The sequence below is a fragment of the Phoca vitulina genome, unplaced genomic scaffold, assembly GCF_004348235.1.
Source record: "Phoca vitulina isolate PV1807 unplaced genomic scaffold, GSC_HSeal_1.0 scaffold7, whole genome shotgun sequence".
NCBI classification, from domain to species: Eukaryota; Metazoa; Chordata; class Mammalia; order Carnivora; family Phocidae; genus Phoca; species Phoca vitulina.
The window spans coordinates 25,123,410-25,144,816 of record NW_022589710.1 but is presented as its reverse complement, the minus strand read 5'-3'; the positions used below and the strand labels follow the sequence as shown (position 1 = coordinate 25,144,816).

General features: G+C 37.8%; 1 pseudogene; it reads left to right on the top strand.

The window, feature by feature from the left end:
* Positions 1–19,400: 19,400 nt before the first annotated feature.
* Positions 19,401–20,063, top strand: LOC116632649 (annotated as a pseudogene).
* The last annotated feature ends 1,344 nt before the right edge of the window (positions 20,064–21,407 follow it).

The window sequence follows — 21,407 nt, the reverse complement described above, 5'->3', positions numbered from 1 at the left end:
TTACCATAGTCCCATCATCTGAACAGCCTTCTCACTCACTCGGCATGGACGGTGAACAGTACAGACCGTCTGTGTATTATGGAAGAAATTTATAATCTAGTCTTTTAGTCCTGATCTCTGCTATGTAAATGGGCACTAAAAACATTCGTAAAATCCTTTCTCTCCCTACAAAGACTAGCTTTCAAGTCTACTGTCTTTCTGTATGACCCTATTTTTTAATGTCAGAAGCCAAATCTTAGCTTTTTCAGTTTGTTTTTTTTTTTTTTTTTTTTTTTTTAGAGATTTATTTGTTTGAGAGAGTGAGCGCAAGTGGTAGGAGAGGCAGAGGAGAGGGAGAAGCAGGTTCCCCACTGAAAAGGGAGCCTGATGCGGGGCTCCATCCCAGGACCCTGAGATCATGACCTGAGCCAAAGGCAGATGCTTAATCAACTGAACCACCCAGGTGCCCCTCGGTTTGTATTCTTTTATCCCCTCTCTGAGCAGGTATATTTGGGGAAAAAAGAAAAGCACATTAAATTTTTCCAAGTCACTGCCATCATTACACCTGTTAGGAATCTATCTTAATGGTCTGGATGACAGAGAAACGTAGCAAGCTCAAGTGAAGTAGAGAGCATGAGAGAGAGAGAGCAAAGTAGGCAGATGTAGGAAATATTTTGGAATTAAAATAGAATTAGCTGAAGGATGAGATCGTAGGGGGTGAAGAAAACGGGGAACCAAGAATGACTCCTAAGTGAGTAATAGACAGATGGTTCATTTGGGAATACTAGAGAAGAAACAGGTTTGGGGCAAGAAAAGTCAAGGATTCTGTTTTACATCCAGTAAATCTGAAATTTCAATTAAACGTCTAAGTGATCGTGTCAAACAGGCCCCTTAGAAGGGGGCCCAGAGATGATAGAAACTTTGGAGTCAGTAGCACATAGATGGTGCCTAAAACCTTATGAAGAAAGGTAGGTCCACGCACAGACTACACCAGAGGTGGAAGCTTCTGTAGGTCAAGCTACGTTAGGACAATGGGGACAAAAAGAACAATCCTGACCCAATCCAAATCTACCTCAAGGCGAGCTCTCAAGATTCAGTGTAACATTTAAGGTCCAGATTCAGTCATCACAAACCCATCTAGATTTTAGCTACAACCAGAGGAGAGAGAAAATATGTATGTGGGAACTAGGTAATCATTTTTGTACAGAATTTTATCTGAGAGAAAATAAACACTTGGGATCCTTCATCGCGGAGATCACGGAGAAACAAAGCACTCCCTAATAACTGACCTTTCTATCAACAAAGGACCTTGGGATGGACCAGTTTTTCAGCCCAGAAGCCACCTAGAGGGTGGGCTCTCTGACTACCCAAAATGGACCTACGGTTTAGAGTTTCACCATACACTAACATTTCTGTTGTTGGGTAGGAATAGGGAAAAAAGAATGTGTAGACCCCTCTGAGTAGGGGGAGGGGCAGAGTGCAGCGATGGGGGTGAAAGGACCAATACTATTTCCAAAGAAATATCCCCAATTGCTGAAACAAATTTCTATCTGGGTTCCTTGAGAATCACTCTTGAAACAGCAAGGTACCCCCTCCACCACAGGGGAATGGAAGGCTAACAACTAGAAAACAGATATGCTTAATAACGGTTTAGGGAAACCTATGTGGATGTTACACAAAAGAAGCAGGAAAATAGAAAATGATAAAGAAGACATGATTCTTCAAAATCAACATGTTTATGTAGGTAGGGTAAAAGAGAAAGGGAAGACAAGGGAGTGGAGGGGAGAGAACAGGAGAGTAGAAAGTTCTTTTTCAGGAACAATTCCTATTTAACTATAACCCTCTTGCTCCCTCTGGAGGTCAAGGGTGTGAATAACATGTCTGTAAAAAAAAAAATCACTAAGCGACACCTCGGCTTCATTTGGACGGCATCTTTCTTCACTTTAAAATAAGTCAGAAAAAAATATTAATAAAATAAAATCGTATTAAAATAAAAGGACAAAATAAGGGCAAGAAATAAAAGTTCCTCTGGCTTTTGGGCACTTTCCATATATTCTCAAATTTGAAGCCCACAAATTTGAGGTGCTTTGTAAGCAAAGCCACGGTACAGCACTAATCAAATACTTAAGACAGGCCTTATAGGATGGGAAAAAGGTACAGTACTGCATTAGCCTAAGTTAGTCTATTTCCCCAAACAGCTCATTGTTTCCTTTGTAAACAGGAAGATTTTTTAGGATGGTGGGGTTTTTTTTAAGGTTTTATTTTTTTTTTAAGATTTTATTTATTTATCTGACAGAGAGAGACACAGCGAGAGAGGGAACACGAGCAGGGGGGAGTGCGAGAGGGAGAAGCAGGCTTCCCGCAGAGCAGGGAGCCCGATGCGGGGGCTCGATCCAGGACCCTGGGATCATGACCTGAGCCGAAGGCAGACGCTTAACGACTAAGCCACCCAGACACCCCAGGTTTTATTTTTAAGTAATCTCTACACCCAATATGGGGCTTGAACTCACAACCCCAAGATCAAGAGTCACATGCTCCATGGACTGAGCCAGCCAGGCACCCCTAGGATAGTGTTTCTCCTCACATCAACGTAAAGTCATCTTGGAAGGACAATGTCTGGACTTTGTTTCAGATTTTTTGTATTTTAACAAGGATGTCATTGTTGCCAGGCAACTCTGTACTCTAGATGTAGGTGTAATGCAAAAGTTAAATTACCTCATATTTCTAATGACTAGTCTGGCAGTAATCACAGTATTACAATTTGTCTCCCAAGATCTAGCAGCTGAATTAAGAAAACAAGTCAAGGAGCCAAAGCCAATGAACCTTCAAAAAAGCTAGTGCTCATGAGGCCATTCTTCAAGGTCTCAATACAGTAGTTCCAAACCAGCAGCCCTGAGATTCATTGTAGGAAGCTTCATTTCAGCCTAACGATTTTACAATACAACAGAAACTGACTCAGATAACATTTGGGCAGAAGGAACAATGCAATGCCTCATAGCAGTGGGTTCAATTTAGGTAACAGTGTTTAATAAGTACATAGCCAGAAGGTAAATTTCTCTGGCTTAATTAACTATTCTTTCAGAAGAACAAACACCAATCTGGAGCATTATCTGTGGCCACAGGCAACGAACAGATAACACTAACCACACCATGACAAAGTGCAAAAAGAGCAAAAGTGAATTTTTAAAGGTGATTTGATACAATTTAGTATATGCTAAAAGTGACATCTCAAATCACTTTTGAATGGTGTCAGGACAAGAAGAGAGCCATTTGGAGCAAAAGGTAAAATTAGATCTGTATTGCATTCCATACAAAAGAATGAACTCTAAATGTATCAGATATCTGACAAATAAAACTATCCAGGTACTAGAAGAAAATAGAGTAAATTCCTCTTCAATTTTGGTGTAGAGACAAAGATTTAAAGAGGCAATAAAAGAAAAGACTAATAATCTGACCACATAAAAATAAATACAATACATAACAACAACAGCAAAAAAAACCCCACCCACAATAAACAAAGATAAAAGACAACTGACAGACTGGGAGAAAATATTTGCAAGGCGTATCTGTAATATGTAAAGAGTTCTTGAAATCAATAAAGGACCAAAAACCCAGTAGAAAAAAGGGGAAAAAGATACAGAGACAATTCACCCCTGAAATATAAAATAGTCCTTAAAAATGTGAAAAAAATCTTAGAGAAATTAAAAAAAAAAAAAAAAAAACCACTGAGATACCATTTTTATCTATCAGACTGGCAAAAATTAGAAAGTATGATAATACATGGCAAAACTGTGGGGAAATATTCTTGTAAATTGCCAGTGGGAATGAAGATTGATACAACGCTTTCTGGAATGAAATTTGACAACACTTAACAAAAACTATAGATGCACGTAACTTCTGCCCTAACAATCCCACTTTTAGGAGTCTACTCTGAAGATAAACCTCCAGCAATACAAAATGAATAAGCACAAGGTGATTCACTGCAGCACTATTTGTAACTACAAAATATTAGAAGCAACCTAGATGCTCAATGCCATCAGCAGGGGAGTCGTTGAATAAATTGAGCCATCCACACAAGTGAAATACTATGCAGCTATAAAAAAAAAAAATGGGGGCGCCTGGGTGGCTCAGTCATTAAGCATCTGCCTTCAGCTCAGGTCATGATCCCAGGGTCCTGGGATCGAGCCCCGCATCGGGCTCCCTGTTCGGCAGGAAGCCTGCTTCTCCCTCTCCTACTCCCCCTGCTGTGTTCCCTCTCTCGCTGTCTCTGTCAAATAAATAAAAATCTTTAAAAAAAAATTTTTTTTAAATAAAAAAAAAATGAAGATATGGAGTGATTTCCAGAACATATTAAATTTGAAAAGCAAAATGAAGAGTATCTATAGTATGCTACCTTTTGTGTAAGACAGAGGGGATACAACACTATGTATGTATTCATTATATATATATATTCATTCATTTGTTCAAAAGAAATGCCAAAAGGATAAACCATAAATTAATGCGTTTTGCCTATAGAAAGTGATTGGAGGGGTGGGGTGCCTGGGTGGCTCAGTCGATTAAGCATCTGCCTCTGGCTCAGGTCATGATCCCAGGGTCCTGGGATCGAGCCCCGCATTGGGCTCTCTGCTCAGCGGGGAGCCTGCTTCTCCCTCTCCCTTTGCCTGCTGCTGCCCATTTGTGCTCTCTCTCTGTCAAATAAATAAATAAAATCTTTAAAAAACTTAGCATTCCAATTAATAAATGTGGAAGGAATGAAGGAAACAAAGTCACCATTAGGCAAATACCATACGTAATAACTATTGCATAGAAGATCCATCAATGGATGATAAAATCAGGAGGCAAAAGTATTATGAGAAAAAGGATATTTACATAGTCTCAAAGTATCTCCCTACAAGATACTAATTACAAAGGCAAAAATAGTTACCTTACAGGGCAGAAACCTGGCATACATCTTAAGTAATCAAAGTGAACACCAGTAATAAGGCATAGCAAGATCATGTGCCCCTGACAGGATACACTGAGAAGGGTACAACACAACTTCTGTGGTGTTCTTGTAAAAAAAAAAAAAAAATACATCATCTCGCATCCAATCATCAGAAAACATCAGACAAACCCAAATTGGGGGATATTCTAGAAAATAACTGACCAGTATTCTCCAGAAGTGTCAAGGTCAAGGTCATGAAAGACAAAGGAGACAGAAACGTGACAAATACATGCAATGTGTGTGTGATCCTGGATTAGATCTGGGAGCAGAGGATTATTCCAACATTAGTGGGAAAATTGTTGAAATTCGAATAAGGTTTACAGATTAGTAAATAGTCGAGTGTCGATGTTAATTTCCCTATTAATTCTGTTGAATAAGTATCAAAATGAGAGAAAGCTGAGTAAAGGTTATATGGGAACTCTCTATATTATTTTTGCCACTCTCTTCTGTAAGTCTACACTTACTTCAAAGTAAGGAAATTTTTAAAGGATTTTTTTTTTTTTAAAAAGTGGTTCTGTTAAGTGAACACATGTCCACATAGCACATTTCTGAAGGGTATTACATGAGCAATGCCTTATTATGACTGCTGGAGGTAAGCTCTGCAGATATTGTTTTGTAAATTCTATAGGAAGAATGTTGGACCCCAGAAAAAACATCAGCAGAATAATATCTTGTTTAAAACACTGTAAAATGAAATACAGCTTATTTGTTTAGATTTGGGGAAATAGGAATACAAATGTGCTACTTGTGCTATTTCTATTGGCAGAGATAGAACCATAATTTTCAAGTCAGTAAGTAGTCACTAGATGCGCAGTTTGTGCTCAGAATTAAGTTCACAACATTTTACTGGACCTCATTCACACCATTGCAAATCCAGCCTTACCAAACAGGAAGCAGAAACCAATGGATAAAAGCTTCCCCTTCTTGTCCCCCAAGCAAACAGTTCTGAGACACATTTAAAAGAATGCCCTAGCAAGACTGCACGAGTCACCTATAGGGATGGACCACTCCATAATGTATCACCGGATTAGTTTCCCCTCTCTCCCTATTCAATTCTCCTGACCCCTCATTCTTGCTCAGTGGGATCACTCCCAAAGGGACTTCTTATTTGCCAGTCTTTGCCATGGGCTCTGCTTTGAGGGAGTGTAGGGGAAGGGATGGTGGAGACCCAAGCTAAGGGAAAGATACATGCTTGCCCTGAAGTATGAGTTGCTGACACAAACATGAAGTAGATACCAATCAGTGGGAGTCTATTACTAAGTGCATAAAACAGCCTTAAAGATGTTCACAAATGAGAATTTTACCCCTTAAATGATCTGTTCCAAATGGAGGTAGACTGTGAGGTGATCCCTGATGAGTATTAATTCTTTGAGAGTCATTGAATAAGCAAAGAGAGTATCCCACATCCATGGACAGACAACACAGGACTCAGATCAAGCTGGGTTTTTTTTTTAGCCAACATGGAAAAAAGAGTGTCATAAACTGCAGTCAGCACTGCTCAAGAACTTATGTACATGAGCTCTTAAAGAAGTCTATCACTAGCCAGCAAAAAGATGAAAAACGAAAGCATTTTACCTGGGAAAGAGAAAGGTGTATTTCAAGCTTGTTGATAGGAAATATTAAGTCCTACATTTTTTAAGGGAGAAAGGAAATATTTGATTTATACAAAGAACAAAAAAGCAGAGGAGCCTAAAAGAAATATAATTTAGCAAAATTTCCATTTGTTAATAAAAATGAATTTGGCCCTATTGATACTTGAAATAATTTTTAACAAACCAGCTGCCTAACAATTTATGCCAATCATATCATTTTATATTTGGCACACAAAACTTTTGTTGCTCTTTTCCCCATGTTTCCTTTCTTTTGGTAATGTTTGTTGTCTTTAAAAGATCTATTAGCTACTTCCCTTAAAAAGAAAAAATAGAATTGTGAACTAAAACTATGGTTAACCAGTGCCCAAGTTCCTTGCCAGCCTGAAATGTCAGCTGGAAAAACAGTGAGCCACTAAGCATGGCACATTTTAAGCCCAGTCTTCAAGAAATCCAGCAAGTTTTTATTTATTTTTTAAAGATTTTATTTGTCGGAGAGAGAGAGAGCACAAGCAGGGGGAGAGGCAGAGGGAGAGGGAGAAGCAGGCTCCCTGCTGAGCAAGGACTCGGTGACCTAAGCCAAAGGCAGACACTTAATGACTGAGCCACCCAGGCGTCCCCCCAGCAAGTTTTTTAAAGATCTGCAAGACAGCCACTTCTCCAGGGATGAATAGCCCCTCCCAGGTGTAGTAAACACATACAAAAGGATGTTAGAATAAACAAAAAAGAAATGTTAACATCTGACTGAGAGACTTCACTCTTATCACCTCCACACTTAATACACCTGATAAAGATGACTTTTAAGTTTTTAAATCCCAACCCCATAAGACAAGTTTTCCTCAGTAAGTGAAATCATGTTGCTTTCATTTATCTTTTTCAGTTTCTCAAACTATGGGATGCAAGCTTTTGGGAAATCTAACTGCCATATACAGTTACACAGTTTGTACACTGCACAAATGTACCTTATGCCAAAAGGGATGTGAAGGCCAAGGAGGGTTGGGCCCAGGAAAATGCATGAATACAAATATATATGTAAAACTGTACATAATATCAGGGGATCCCAAACCCCCAGATCACAAGTTCAGACACTTCTGTTCTATTCGTTTCTACCCAAATAAATCAGGTTTGCATTTTACCATATTGAGAATTTGTTGCTGAGTCAGTCCTACCTCAGGCATAAAACTAATTACAAATGTGCCCTTTCCAAGGTAAAAGAAAATTTATCTTTACCAAGTTAATTAACTATTTTGTCCTTTGTTACAAAACATAGTAACTGAGTAAGTTACTATAAGATCTGAGTAAGATCTGAGTAAGATCTTAAGAGAGTAACTCTCAAGAATTTTCACTTCTCTTCTGACCCATGAAAAGGTCACTCTCTGGCCTTTAAAATTTAATAAAGAGCTAACACTATGGACAGCATATCTAGGAGTAAAAGTCTCAACATTTATAACTTTATGATATCTACTTTATATCATTTTAAAGTTTCATGAAAATGAGCAGAATTTATCAATTGAATATATCAGGTTTTTTTTTTTTTAAAGATTTTATTTATTTATTTGAGAGAGAGAATGAGAGAGAGCAAGAGAGCACATGAGAGGGGGGAGGGTCAGAGGGAGAAGCAGACTCCCTGCTGAGCAGGGAGCCTGATGCCGGACTGGATCCCTGGACTCCAGGATCATGACCTGAGCTGAAGGCAGTCGCTTAACCAACTGAGCCACCCAGGCACCCGAATATATCAGTTTTAATAGCTTAACTGAATGAAATGACACAAGAACTTACCTTTAGATACACACATTCATCTGCCAAACCCAACTGATAATAAAAATATTTGACAATAAAAGGAACAAAAGCATCACAATTAATTTCAGGATGCAGCTATAAATTTAAATTCAATTCTGTGTCTGTGACATCACCACCACATGCTTCAGCATAAAAAAGTCCCCAATGTAATAGCTAAAAGACCTTCCACAATAAAAAGCTTTCGTTAATCTCTGATTTTCTCAAAACTCTACTAAAGTAATGGTAAAGAGATTTTTTTTTTTTTAGTGTAAACCCACAATACCAAAAAGAACAGGAGAGTACTTCTGTTTCAAGCAAAATGATTTAGTGGAATGGGTAACTTAAAAACTCCTGGGACAGACAACTAAAAGTTCTGGATAAAAATTTTTTTTTAAATCTCTTTATATTCATGGCTGGGCATTATGAAGAAATACTCCATTGGCCAAAAATGAAGCAAGAACTTAAACCAAGTGAGACAGCTAAGTGTAAGAGCTAACAGCAGTGATGCTTCTGCTGATCAATGCTAGTGGATTCCAGCTTTTTGGTCTTTATACAAACAAGGGCACTAGAGAAAAAACCTAGGACCTAGGGTGACAGGTCAGATGAGATGAGACCCACCAACAACTCCCTCAGAAATAAGATAAACACAGAAGGAAAAAGGAAGGAAATGTACCTATTTTACCTTAGCTCTGGGAGCAGGGAAGATTCCTCTGGGAGTTTCTCCACAATCTGGCCCTGCACACACAAACAAAATCTATAGTCCCTTTGGGGGTGAAAAACTCCAAGGTGCAAATTTAATTTAAAACACTCCCAAGTGACTGGCAGAAATAAATACAAATCCTAGTGGAACGTACCTTAAAGCCAGGTCCCCAAAAATCTACAGATAAAGTAAATTATGAAATTAAGATTAAAAAATCCTAAAGCATAAGAGAAAACAAATCAGCATACATGACTGACACTCAAACAGAACACAACCGTATCAGACTCACAAAGACTGGAAATAATTACACTGACTATATTTGAATATAAAAAGATAGTACTTAAGAGTATGAACAGGCATATTTCGTAAGAAGAGTGTCTAGAAATTTAAAACACATAATTGGATTTAGAAACTCAATAGAGATGAAACAAAGATTAGACATTGTTTTAGAATTACTATTAAAGATAATTTTGAAGAAATTATTCAGAATGAAGGAAAGAATAATAAGAGATAAAAAAAGGAATTTAATAGATATTGAGAACAGAGGGAGAACGTTTAACACACCTCTAATAAGACTATCAGAAGGAGCTAATAAATAATATAAGGATGAGGCAATATTCAAAACATAACCACTGAAAATTTTCCAAAACTGGTAAAAGGAACAAATCCTCAGATTCATGAATCTCGATGAATCCTAAAATGCTTAAATAGATTCACAACTAGACATTACAGAACAACAAAGGGTAGATCTTAATGCAGGTAGAGGAAAAGATTACATCAAAGAAATCAGTCTAATAACTGGCTTCTAAAAATCAGAAGACCTACTCCAGAAAGAAGTAAAATGGACCCTCCCCAAAATGGTCTGTGATGCAAAAACCAATGGTGAGCAAGGTAAGTCGAAAATGCATAAGAAAGTCTAAACTACTACTGTATGGGGCAGTGACAATCATACCAAAATTGTGGGGTTAAATACAGAGAAGTAAAATAAAAAATAATAGTATATAACTTGGGCAATGGGGCAAAAATAGCAATTAAATTTTGAATCTGTTAAGTTAAACATGCTTTTTAGAATTTCTGGGAGCACAAAAAAATTAAAATAGCATCACTTTCAATGGAGAAGAAAGATGGAATTTAAAACAAAATTTTAAAAAATCTGTATCCAAAAGAAAGGGAAAAATATGTATATAAGAATACTTATAAAGCAGTATAATAAGATGGTGGAAAGAACTCCAAATTTATTAGTAACCACAATAAATAGTAAAGACTAAATTCTTCAGTAAAAGAAAATGTCCATATCCGGTCACCTGTTTTATAAATAAAGTATTATTGGAACACACCAACACTCATTCATTTACAGATTACCCTAGGCTGTCTGTACTACAACAGCAAAGTTGAGCTCTTCAACGATGTCTCACTATGGGTTTTCCTAATTATCATAACCCTTCTATTTGTACAAGAGGAATCTGAACAAGCTTTTAATGTTCTGATTCAATTTCATGGGAATCACTAGAGGCCAAGTGCTTACTACAGTCTTCCTCTTAACCTAGTAGCAAACCCTATGGACCTGGTAAGGACAGCAGCTACAGCAGCTAACCAAGTGGAGGCTTCTGCAGACTTGGTTTTAGGGTCTCCTTTAAACTTGAGGGTGTCTCATGCTGTACAGTCTTTGTTGCCTGCTAGAAATATACATTTCTCAGCAGGTGATCCTATTTTCTATGAATTCCTATTATTTTCTCTTGCACGCATTTACACCCGCTGTTGCAATACTTTGAATACTGCTGCCCTTCTATTACCTGAAAAAGACACTCATAACTGTTTAACCTGTGCAGGAACGACCTATGCTCCAAATTGATTTATTAGAAAATACAGACTTAAACTTCTTTGTTGATGGACCTACATAGAAAAATATTAGGGGAGACACACTATAACAAGTCTCACACTTCACCTCTAGGATGTGACACCCTGCAAGAGGTAAAATTTGCCTCATTATACTCACCAGAGCTTGTTGGCTACTTACACATAAGAGAATCAATATATAAACTGATTAACAGGTATGAGTCTTGATCTCAACAGAAAATCTAATTAAGATCAGTTAGCAGATTAAAGAACTTTTAAGTACTCTAATACTTCCTAAAGTACTGGTTATTATAATGGTTGGAACTTGTCTCAAAAGGGATAACACAACACTAAACAAAATACCCTGGCTGATCACAATGCGAGACAGGCATCCTTATTAAAATCCTAGCATCCATGAAATCCCAAAAGACCAAACTTTTAAAGAGGTGAGGCTATTTTACAAGATGCCAGCAATTAGATACAGAGGTAGAAGAAAGCTACTGGAAGAAATCTGGATAGAAATTGCATATGGATAATCTCTTAACCTCTCTCTTAACCACTTCCTGTCAGAAGTTTACATGAAACTACTCACTACAATAAGGAAAAATTGGCCACTGTACTGAAACAACATTGGTGTATTAGGGTTATCCAAAGAAACAGAAGCAAATAAATAAATACACAAACACACACACACACACACACACACACAGAAAGAGAGACAGAAATTGGATCATGTGGTTATGAAGGCCAAGAAGTCCTGTGATCTGTTACTGCCGCCAAAGGAACTTCGATGTCCAAGGGGAAAGGGAGAGAAAATCACCCTCCTTTAGCCTTTTTGTTCTATTTGGGCCCTGAACTGACTTGATGTTGCCCACCCACATTGATAGGGCAGATCTTTTTTTAGTCAGTCCAATGATTCAAATGCTAATCTCTTCCAGAAACAACCTGACACACCTAGAAATAATGTTTTACCAGCTATGTGGGCAACCCTTAGCTCAGTCAAGTGACATAAATTTAACCATCAGTGGGGAAACTTTACTAAAACTGCTGGTGGTACCTCTGACGTATGTTCCATGTCACCAACATAATCTTGGTAAAACTGTCAAGGTTGACCTTGGACAAGAGCCCCAAAGTCAGGTCCTCTCTGAACATCTCCAAATGGATTTCACACAACTACACCCTAGTATGAGTATTAAATATGCTCTGGCCATTGTTCTAGCCTTATTCACATATATATACTGAAATCCTTTTGTGCCATACCTCTAGCTCTACAGTATAAAAAATATTACCTGATTCATGCCCTAATCTGAGGAATCCCAATCTCTCTCTATAGTGAACAGGGTACCAATTTTTCTGGGACTATTATTATTATTTTTTTTTTAAAGATTTTATTTATTCATTTGAGAGAGAATGAGATAGAGAGAGAGCATGAGAGGGGGGAGGGTCAGAGGGAGAAGCAGACTCCCTGCCGAGCAGGGAGCCTGATGCGGGACTCGATCCCGGGACTCCAGGATCATGACCTGAGCCGAAGGCAGTCGCTTAACCAACTGAGCCACCCAGGCGCCCTTTCTGGGACTATTATTAAAGAGTTATTACCACTTACTCAGACAGTCTGCTATGCATTGTCCCCACTTCCAGGAAAAGTAGAAAGAACAAATGGAAATCTGAAATTCAGTTTAGCAAAGCTCTCAGAGACTCTCCAAGTTCTACGGGTTGAAGATATTCTCATTGGCTTTAATGACTCCTCTGGGGTTCATCAACTCTTGCCTCATGAGTAATAGTCCTGTCCAAGCATCTAGGAATATTACATCTGATTCTAGACTCTACATGCTACTAGCAAGGAGACAACCAAATATTTCAAGGGGCTCATGCAATACATCCAATCTTACCATCAACAGGTATGAGGAGACTTGCCTCAGAATCCTCCTAAACTGTGCACAACCTAAGACCCAAAGATTTGGCCTTCTGGAAGAGATAAATTACTCTTGAACTGGTAAACCATACAACCAAACTGACTGTTGGAATTATACATTTTCCTTTGGGAGAAACTATCCCACTTCCCTTGATTCCATTTCCTTGAATGAAATCTGGTAACTTTCTGGGTAACTAAACTCAATCCTTTCATTAGGCAACTTTTTAGATGGCAAACAACACATGGATAGCCATAAACCTAAAATCCTCTATGATATTATATGTAGAAAAAAAGGTTCTGGTATCCACCAAAACTAATATTTGGGACCTTTTGTAGGAGCTAGCTTTGGTATCTGAACTTTCAGATATAGACCCTGGCAGAGAACGAGGGAACATATGGTAGAGATTTGGAAGCTGTCTCACTTTATCTAGTTTTACAGGTAAAACACACAATTTTTTTTACTTTAGATACGCCTAACTGATGATCTTGACACTATAAATTTCAACACCTGGAGCCAGACTCCTCTCAAGTGGCCCCAAATCATAAAAAACCATTTGACAACCCCATAAGGGTATTCTAACCAAAAACAGATGACTGTGGGGCCACCAAGAACTCCATTTGTAACATAAAATTGAATTTGTAGTACAATTAGATCTGTAACACGGAAGTCTATTGGCTACTAACTGCAAACTGGACAAGGGGTTGTTACCATGGTAAATGGACACCTGCCCTCAGAATAGTCTGGTATCAGCCACTGTGACTCATCAATTTGCCTCTTAGAAAAAGTTATTAGGTAAATTAGTGAAAGGAGAAAAATTAGGCCTTGTTTTGAAAACTGAAACCTTAGCCGCTCACAGCGGATTCTAGATTGCTTTCTTTTCTTTGCTAGACTCTTTATTTCACTTTGCAAGAGGCCTAGAAATAGGGAGACATCTTACATGCTATGGGTCAGAGAAAAAAGCAGGAGAGCTAGACAAAGCTGCTAAGGCTATAAAGTTCCACCAAGGTAATCCTTATCCAAGAGGTTCAGGAAATTGAACTGAGTTAGAGCCCATTAGATACAATACTGGTGTCTTGAGAGGAAGCCTGTGCTGTTTTAGGGGAAAATGGTGTGATTATATCCCTGCAGACCTCTCTGGCATCTTTAATACTTCTAAAAGAGATCTGATAAGCTAACATAGAAATCACAAAATTAGGTAATCTGGCTAATAATCTCATGTCCAGTACTGCAGACTCATCACAATGGAAATGAAAACTGTTCTTCCATCTTAATTTGGGTACTCTTGGCTCAGGGTTTAAAAGGGACTCTACAAACTGATCATAGCCCTTCTCCTAGAAGTTGTCTGCTATACAGGGTCTCAGATGGGTGATGGCAAGTTTTAAATGCTGCTCAGCACCTGGTGTCCCATCACATAAGTAAACAAATCATCAATGAAAACAACAAAAAAAAACCTAACACTATGTTGAAACCACCATCTGGGAACCGTGATACATGATCATGGTACCACAAACAGCAGTGAAGATCTGTAGTAAAGATTGTGAGACCACATTCCATTACGAATCTTTCAGCTCAGACCAAAGAATGGCAATAAGGGGGTGATACTGAGAACTGAAACTATTTGCAATCACACAGTTGACGGTCAACATTAACAACTTTACTGTTCTACTGTCTTCATTCACATAGCATTAATATTCTAGGAAACTAGCCCAGAAAGCTAAAGTTGCAAATAACTTTATTGTTCATTTCAAGAACTTCCTCAAAGTCCTTTATCTGAACACTGTTCAACTTCCCCTCAACAAAGTATATACTCCCTTCTCAGAACAGGTAGCACTGAATGACTATTTACTTTTCAAGATTTACTTTAAAATCCTAGTCCCAAATTTGTCCAATCATAAAGAAGACCTCAAATCAAGAAACCCACCTTAAACCAGACCCCAAAAGAACTCAAATAATCTGCCTTTGCTCTCCCTCTCTCCAGAACACAGTATACTAAGACTCTGTCAATGAAGTGATTGTCCTAACCATAGTAAAGAATAAACTCAGCTTTGCTTAATCAATAGGATTATTTTGGTATATTTTCAGGAAGCCAGCATTCAACAATTGAGTAAGAAGCTTAAATTATGAGGTACCATAAAGAAAGCCCCATATAAGATGAGGGTAGCATGGTATCGAAGTTCCTATACTAACACTCCCCCAAAGTGTACTTTAAGGAAACTAAGGAAAACTAATACCTTGAGATGTTTAAAGAATGTTAATTTAAAAAGAGGTTCTATAGGGAAGCATCAGGTTAAACGGTAAACTGGTCTTACTGGTACAGGGATTTAGCCTGTACTACGAACATCCAGAAGGAACAGCATATACAAACTTTCCCTAACTCATTTTACCATGAGACTGTTCGTGAAACATCTGTGGGACTAGTGAGCTAAAGATAATCTGAGAAACACTGAACTCTACTAAAGTTAAGTGAACCTAGGTTCAAGTCTTAAATCCACCCCCTTAATGGTTGTGTAACCTCAAGCAGGTCTTTTGGCCTGAGTTTCAATTTCCTTATCAGTAAAATAATAATAATAGTTGCCCTGTCCACTCGTTAAGGATGTGGTAAGTCAAATGAGACAAAGCTTGTGAAAGCACTTTGTAAACTCTACAGCAGTACACACGAGTAAAGTGTGCTTTTTTTTCTTAAAGATTTTATTTATTTACTTGAGAGAGAGAGCAAGAGAGAGCATGAGCAGGGGAAATGTCAGAGGGAGAGGGACAAGCGGACTCCCCGCTCTGGGGACGCAGGGCTCATACCAGGACCCTGGGATCGTGACCTGAGCCAAAGGCAGATGCTCAACCAACTCAGCCACCGAGGCACCCCATGAGTAAAGTGTTCTTAACAATACCTCACAGGAGAGATAAGGTAAATTCATGGGGATCATAGGACAGAGTATTATCAGTGAAATAAAATGGAAAATATTCTAATAAGAACTGTTTTGTGCAAAGTCAGAGCTTTCTTTGTCTACTTCAAGATCAGTGGTAAAAAGCTAAGTAAATATACTGAGCAAACATTTATTGAGCTCTCGTACAAGGTGCCAGGACAGAATGTGACTGACATGAACTTAACTTGGGTACTTCTCCTTGTTACTATTTATAATGATGATGCTTCAACCAGAAAAAAATAATGTTACAGACCCTCAGTGTACCCAACTGGTGCACTTTCTATTCCTTAGCACCAATATCAGATTTAATTTGATCTCCCTATATGAACAGGTGGAAATGTTACTGATGAAGCTAAAATTCAATTATTCTCCTTGATGATTCCAACGTAACACAGAGACACAGAAAAATGAGGTTACTACAGGCTTCCGTGGCACAGTAAATACAAACTGTGACTGGACAGATCTCCTATAAGCCAACAGCCCTGCTTGATCAGACTTGGGTTCTATTTAACAATGTGAACAGAACATTTAAGCTTACCGTTGTATAACATGGCATAGCTTCCAATAACTCCACTCAGAGAAAATTTTATGAAGAAAGAAGAAATCAACTGTGAGAAGATTGGAATTCTTACTATTTGCCCTTCATGAGCTGTCTAGGGAAGAAACTTCAGTTTACTCATCTTGGAAAAGATGAGTGGTTCCCAGACTTCAAAATTTTATGGTCCAATAAAATTCTCCAAATTTAAGATACTCACAAGAGACTGTCAATTCTTAACTTTACTAAAGTACGGTCATTTTTAAAAATCTGGCATTTTTCATTTTAAAACATTAAGAAGGCTATAATCACAGAATAAAAGATAGCCCTTTAATGAAAAACTCATCACAGTGTCTTGTCTTTGTATACTATAATCTCCCTGGAAGTTCATATCCAAGGGTGAGAATAAGTAACACATCATTTTACACAATTTGCATATCCTCAGATTAAAAATCAGCCTGAAGGCTGGAGCCATTTAACACCTTGGATTCATACCTAAACAGTGAACATAACTAAAAATTTTTACATACAGCATAGAACTCAAAGTTAGCAAGGAGTCCGGCTCCCCCCAACAATGAGGCATCTAGGCATGCATTGACAAGGAGCTCGCACTTCAAAAAAAGTAACTGCATTCTTGACAGGTTTTTCAAACTACGATGCAAGTTACAGTCTATTAAGCAGTACGGTTATTTGCTGGAATCCCCTTTCATAAACATTAGATTAGAAACCTTCCATATCAAGCTGTTTGCACATGCTAAGTTATGATTGACATTTTCACATTTTCATTTAATCTTGGTAATAAACAAACAATAAACTTAGAAAAGAAACATTCCAGAAGACATAAACAAACTTCACCCTTTACTACCTCATCCTTTATTTGCTCCTCCTCAAATGAGACAGAATGGCAAAATAATTCCTTCTTTACCATCTTCACACTTATATTGTTCTCATTCTCAGTGGAAAACTCAAGTTACTGTCAAAAATGAAAATAGAAATTCGCTCACTAAACACAAAATCCAAATAAAAGAGTATTTTACAAGCCAAACAAGGCTATTTTAGGCTCAAAGCCCGAGTTAACACTAAATAGCTAGCTATACTTACACTCAACACACTATTTTTAGCTTCCAGGATTTCACCTCTAATGCTTACAGATCCTAACACTAATGTAATAAAATGTGAGCAAAATTAAAGAAAAAAATATAGCTCCCCAAAATGAAAACTATACTCACTTAACCTTTCACTACCAAGTCTGTTTAGAGTACAACTGACTTATCCCATTAGTTTCAACCACATATATAAAGATAACTCTTCTTCCTGACCTTGGAATGTCACAGGAAGAAAAGTAAACCATAGCTTGAGGTGAGCAATCTGAAAATTACATGGAATTGAGCCGAGTTAGGCCAAATCAAGACACCATTGTTCACAAAGTCCAGAAAGGTGAGAACCATAGTGATATTTTAGTTACAAGTAACTGAAAAGCCTTATTCAACACGGTTAGGTAATAAGAAAAATTATCTCTAATAACAAGATGCCTGGAGGTAGGATGTGCTCTTGGCAAAGCTCTAGCTTTGCTTTTCTGATTCCCTTGGCTCTGCCCTCCTGTCTGTTCATTTCATCCTCAGGCTCTGAGATTCTAAGAAAATGGCCAACTCCAAAAGAAAAAGACATCTCCTTTGAGTCCTCATTTTTAAGCAGAGACCTTATGACAAGAAGCCCCTTACCTCCTCACTGGCTCAAGCTGGACCACATGTGTCTTAATAATCCAAACTCAACCCTAGTAGGTGAGGAGGGAGTCAGCTTATCTTGAAGCACATGGCTGAAGAGAAAAAGATGGAGAATGGAAAATCTGGGTTCTGCTGGAAGGACATGAACGTTAGAGAGTAGAGTAGGCATCAGTGTTTGCAATGATAGTGAAGGCAGAATAGCCTTTTTCTTTTCCTGTTCCCCCATCTCAGTAGACGGGAGGACCCAAGTTGGTGCCTAGTGACACCCACAGTTTACTGTCAACAAGAACAACTTGACTATTCAACTGTCTTCATTCCCCTGGCATTAATATTCTAGGAAACCTGCCCAGGAAACTAAAGTTGCAAATAACTTCATTGTTCATTTCAAGAACTTCCTCAAAGTAATTTATCCAACAACTATACTACTCGACTTACACTGATTTCACAAAAATGAAAAATCAGTGTAGAGAGAGGTAGTAGTCACATTCCTAGTCAGGGGCGGAGAAAAGACTTGAGGCCAGGTCTCCTGACTTCTGCCAAGTCTCCGCACAACAGTATGCTTTGTCTCAAACTATTTTCAGGGCTCAAGGTGATGACAATCAGGCTTTAGAGACAATTTATGAATACAGTGACTATCTTGTTAAAGGCAGAGAACCCCAGAAATCACTTAACTCATAAATTGAGGCCACGGGATGTACTGTGATTTGCTCTGTCACTCAGTTAATTGGTATAATAAATGTGAGAAGAAATATTACAAGACAGAATGTGATTTAACTGCCAGGGAATGATGAAAACCTACATTTTAGTTTAGTTTAAAAAAAAAAAAAAAACTACAATTGTGGGCCAGAAAGGACTTAAGGGATTTGAGCTGACTCTTAAACCAACAGATGGAATGTGAAACATGTTCACAGAACAACAGAGGATTTGTTAAAATTGTTTCAGGAGTATTAGTTACATTGGGGCGGGGAGATAAAGTTGATTACATTTAAATTTTCCAACCAAGTATATAGTATGTATGCTTCTGTGGAAGCAGAAACATCTGAAGTTTAGAGAAATTTTCTTCAGAATGCCCAGGTAGCAATAAGCTGAATCTTCCTAAGTACTGAACTTAATATATTCCAATCCACTAGCAACCTTATTTCTGTGACTTGCTGTATTAAAAACACTGAACCTAGGAAAGTTTTTTAAAAGTACTTAATACTTAAGTTATTCTTCAAAATTAAATATATTTTCACTCAGTTCAAAACTGACTCTTAATTTAGATTTAAAAGAAATTTCAGAGAATCTAACCTCTATTTGGTTAATTGACTTCTGATATTTTCATTTTTCATATTGTCATTTTCAGGATACAACCAGTCTGAGTTATCAAAACACAACCAAAATAGGTGTAAAAATAATGTCACAGCCAGATAGGTAGAGAGAGAGCTGATTTCATTAATGGCCACAATACTGATATTACCACCATTTGTAATTAATGACTCAAAAGAAACAATCATTAAAAGAAAGGATATATGGGCCGCTGGGGTCGGTGAAGGATCTCAAGATGGCTGCGCGAAAATTTGCTCTAAAAACCATTGACTGGGTAACTTTTGGGGAGATCATACCCTGAAACCAGAAGGCCATTGCTAACTCCCTGAAATCCTGGAATGAGACACTTACCTCCAGGTTGGCTGCTCTCCCTGAGAAACCACCTGCTATCAACTGGGCTTACTACAAGGCCAATGTGGCGAAGGCTGGTTTGGTAGATGACTTTGAGAAGAAGTTTAATGCCCTGAAGGTTCCTGTGCCAGAGGATAAATATACTGTTCAGGTGGATGCTGAAGAAAAAGATGTGAAAAGTTGTGCCGAGTTTATGTCTCTCTCAAAGGCCAGGATTGAGGAATATGAAAAAGAGCTGGAGAAGATGAGGAACATAATTCCATTTGATCAGATGACCATTGAGGACCTGAATGAAGTCTTCCCAGAAACCAAATTAGACAAGAAGTATCCCTATTGGCCTCACAAGCCAATTGAGAATTTATAAACTTGAATTGGGGAGAAAGCTCTGGCCCTCGTATTGTAAATGCTGGACATTAAAAATAATGATACGGAAAAAAAAAAAAAGGATATATTTTAGATCTGTTCAAGTATTGAATTTGACCTTACTACTTATATATTATCAAAGTTCCAATTTAAATTTATTGTTGTTCTTGTTTTAATGTTTTAAAACAAATGCAAAAGTTGCTAGATATACAATACAAATCTAAATCTGCAAGTAAGATACTTAAAATTTTACTTTGACAATTGTAAATTTACTGTTAGGACCACTCGTTTAAATTCCACCCCAGGTCAATTATTTTATTAATAAAAGAGCCCTAACAAAAGTAATTTGTTTGGTCAATCATACCTCAATAAAATGGAAAAAATAACTTATTGAAAGACTTCTACCTTTAACTGTTGGGATGGATCAGGATATCCTGGGTAACCCTAAAATGAGTCAAAATGTTTATTTTAATGTTAATCTCATAATGTAATTGCGTCCAGAACTATGCCTTTGATGCACTGGGCTGAATAAGGACACAACTTGACAGAAAACTGCTTTCAAAAGCATCATTTACAAATGAAATTGGACCACTTTCTCATACCATACATAAAAATAAACTCAAAATGGATTAAAGACCTAAATGTAAGACCTGAAAACATAAAACTTCTAGAAGAAAACATAGGCAGTAATTTCTCTGACATTGGCATTAGCAACACTTTCTAGATACATTTCCTCAAACAAAAGCAAAATAAACTGTTGGGACTACATCAAAATAAAAAGCTTTTGCACAGTGAAGGAAACCATCGACAAAATGAAAAGGCAACCTACTGAATGGGAGAAGATATTTGCAAATGATCTATCCAGTAATGGGCTAATATCCAAAACATATTAAAGAATTTATACAAGTTGACACCAAAAACACCCAAATAATCCGATTAAAATGGGCAGAGGACCTGACTGACAATTTTCCCAAGACAACATCCAAATGGCCAACAGACGCATGAAAAGATGCTCAATGTCACTCATCCTCAGGGAAATGCAAATCAAAACCACAATGAGGTATCACCTTACACCTGTCAGAATGACTAGACTCAGAGATGAGATAAATGTTGGCAAGAATGTGGAGAAAAAAGAACCCTCGTGAATGGAAGCTACTATTATATACACAGGACTCTTCATTACAACTCTTGTCATTCTTGCTCATTAAGTATCCATGCAGTATGTGGTAGAACTGCATTTTCCATTGGAGTGATCAGATTTTACACCTCCATGGAAGCACTGAATAATTACTGGGGGGCGGGGGGGAGCAGTGATGAGCAGAGTTCTCTAGGACGCTGATATTGCGCCTTAATCTCTCTGCCATATAGAGTACCCTTAGCCCAATAATGGAAACAAAAGGGGTCTGTTAAAGGTAAAACGATCCC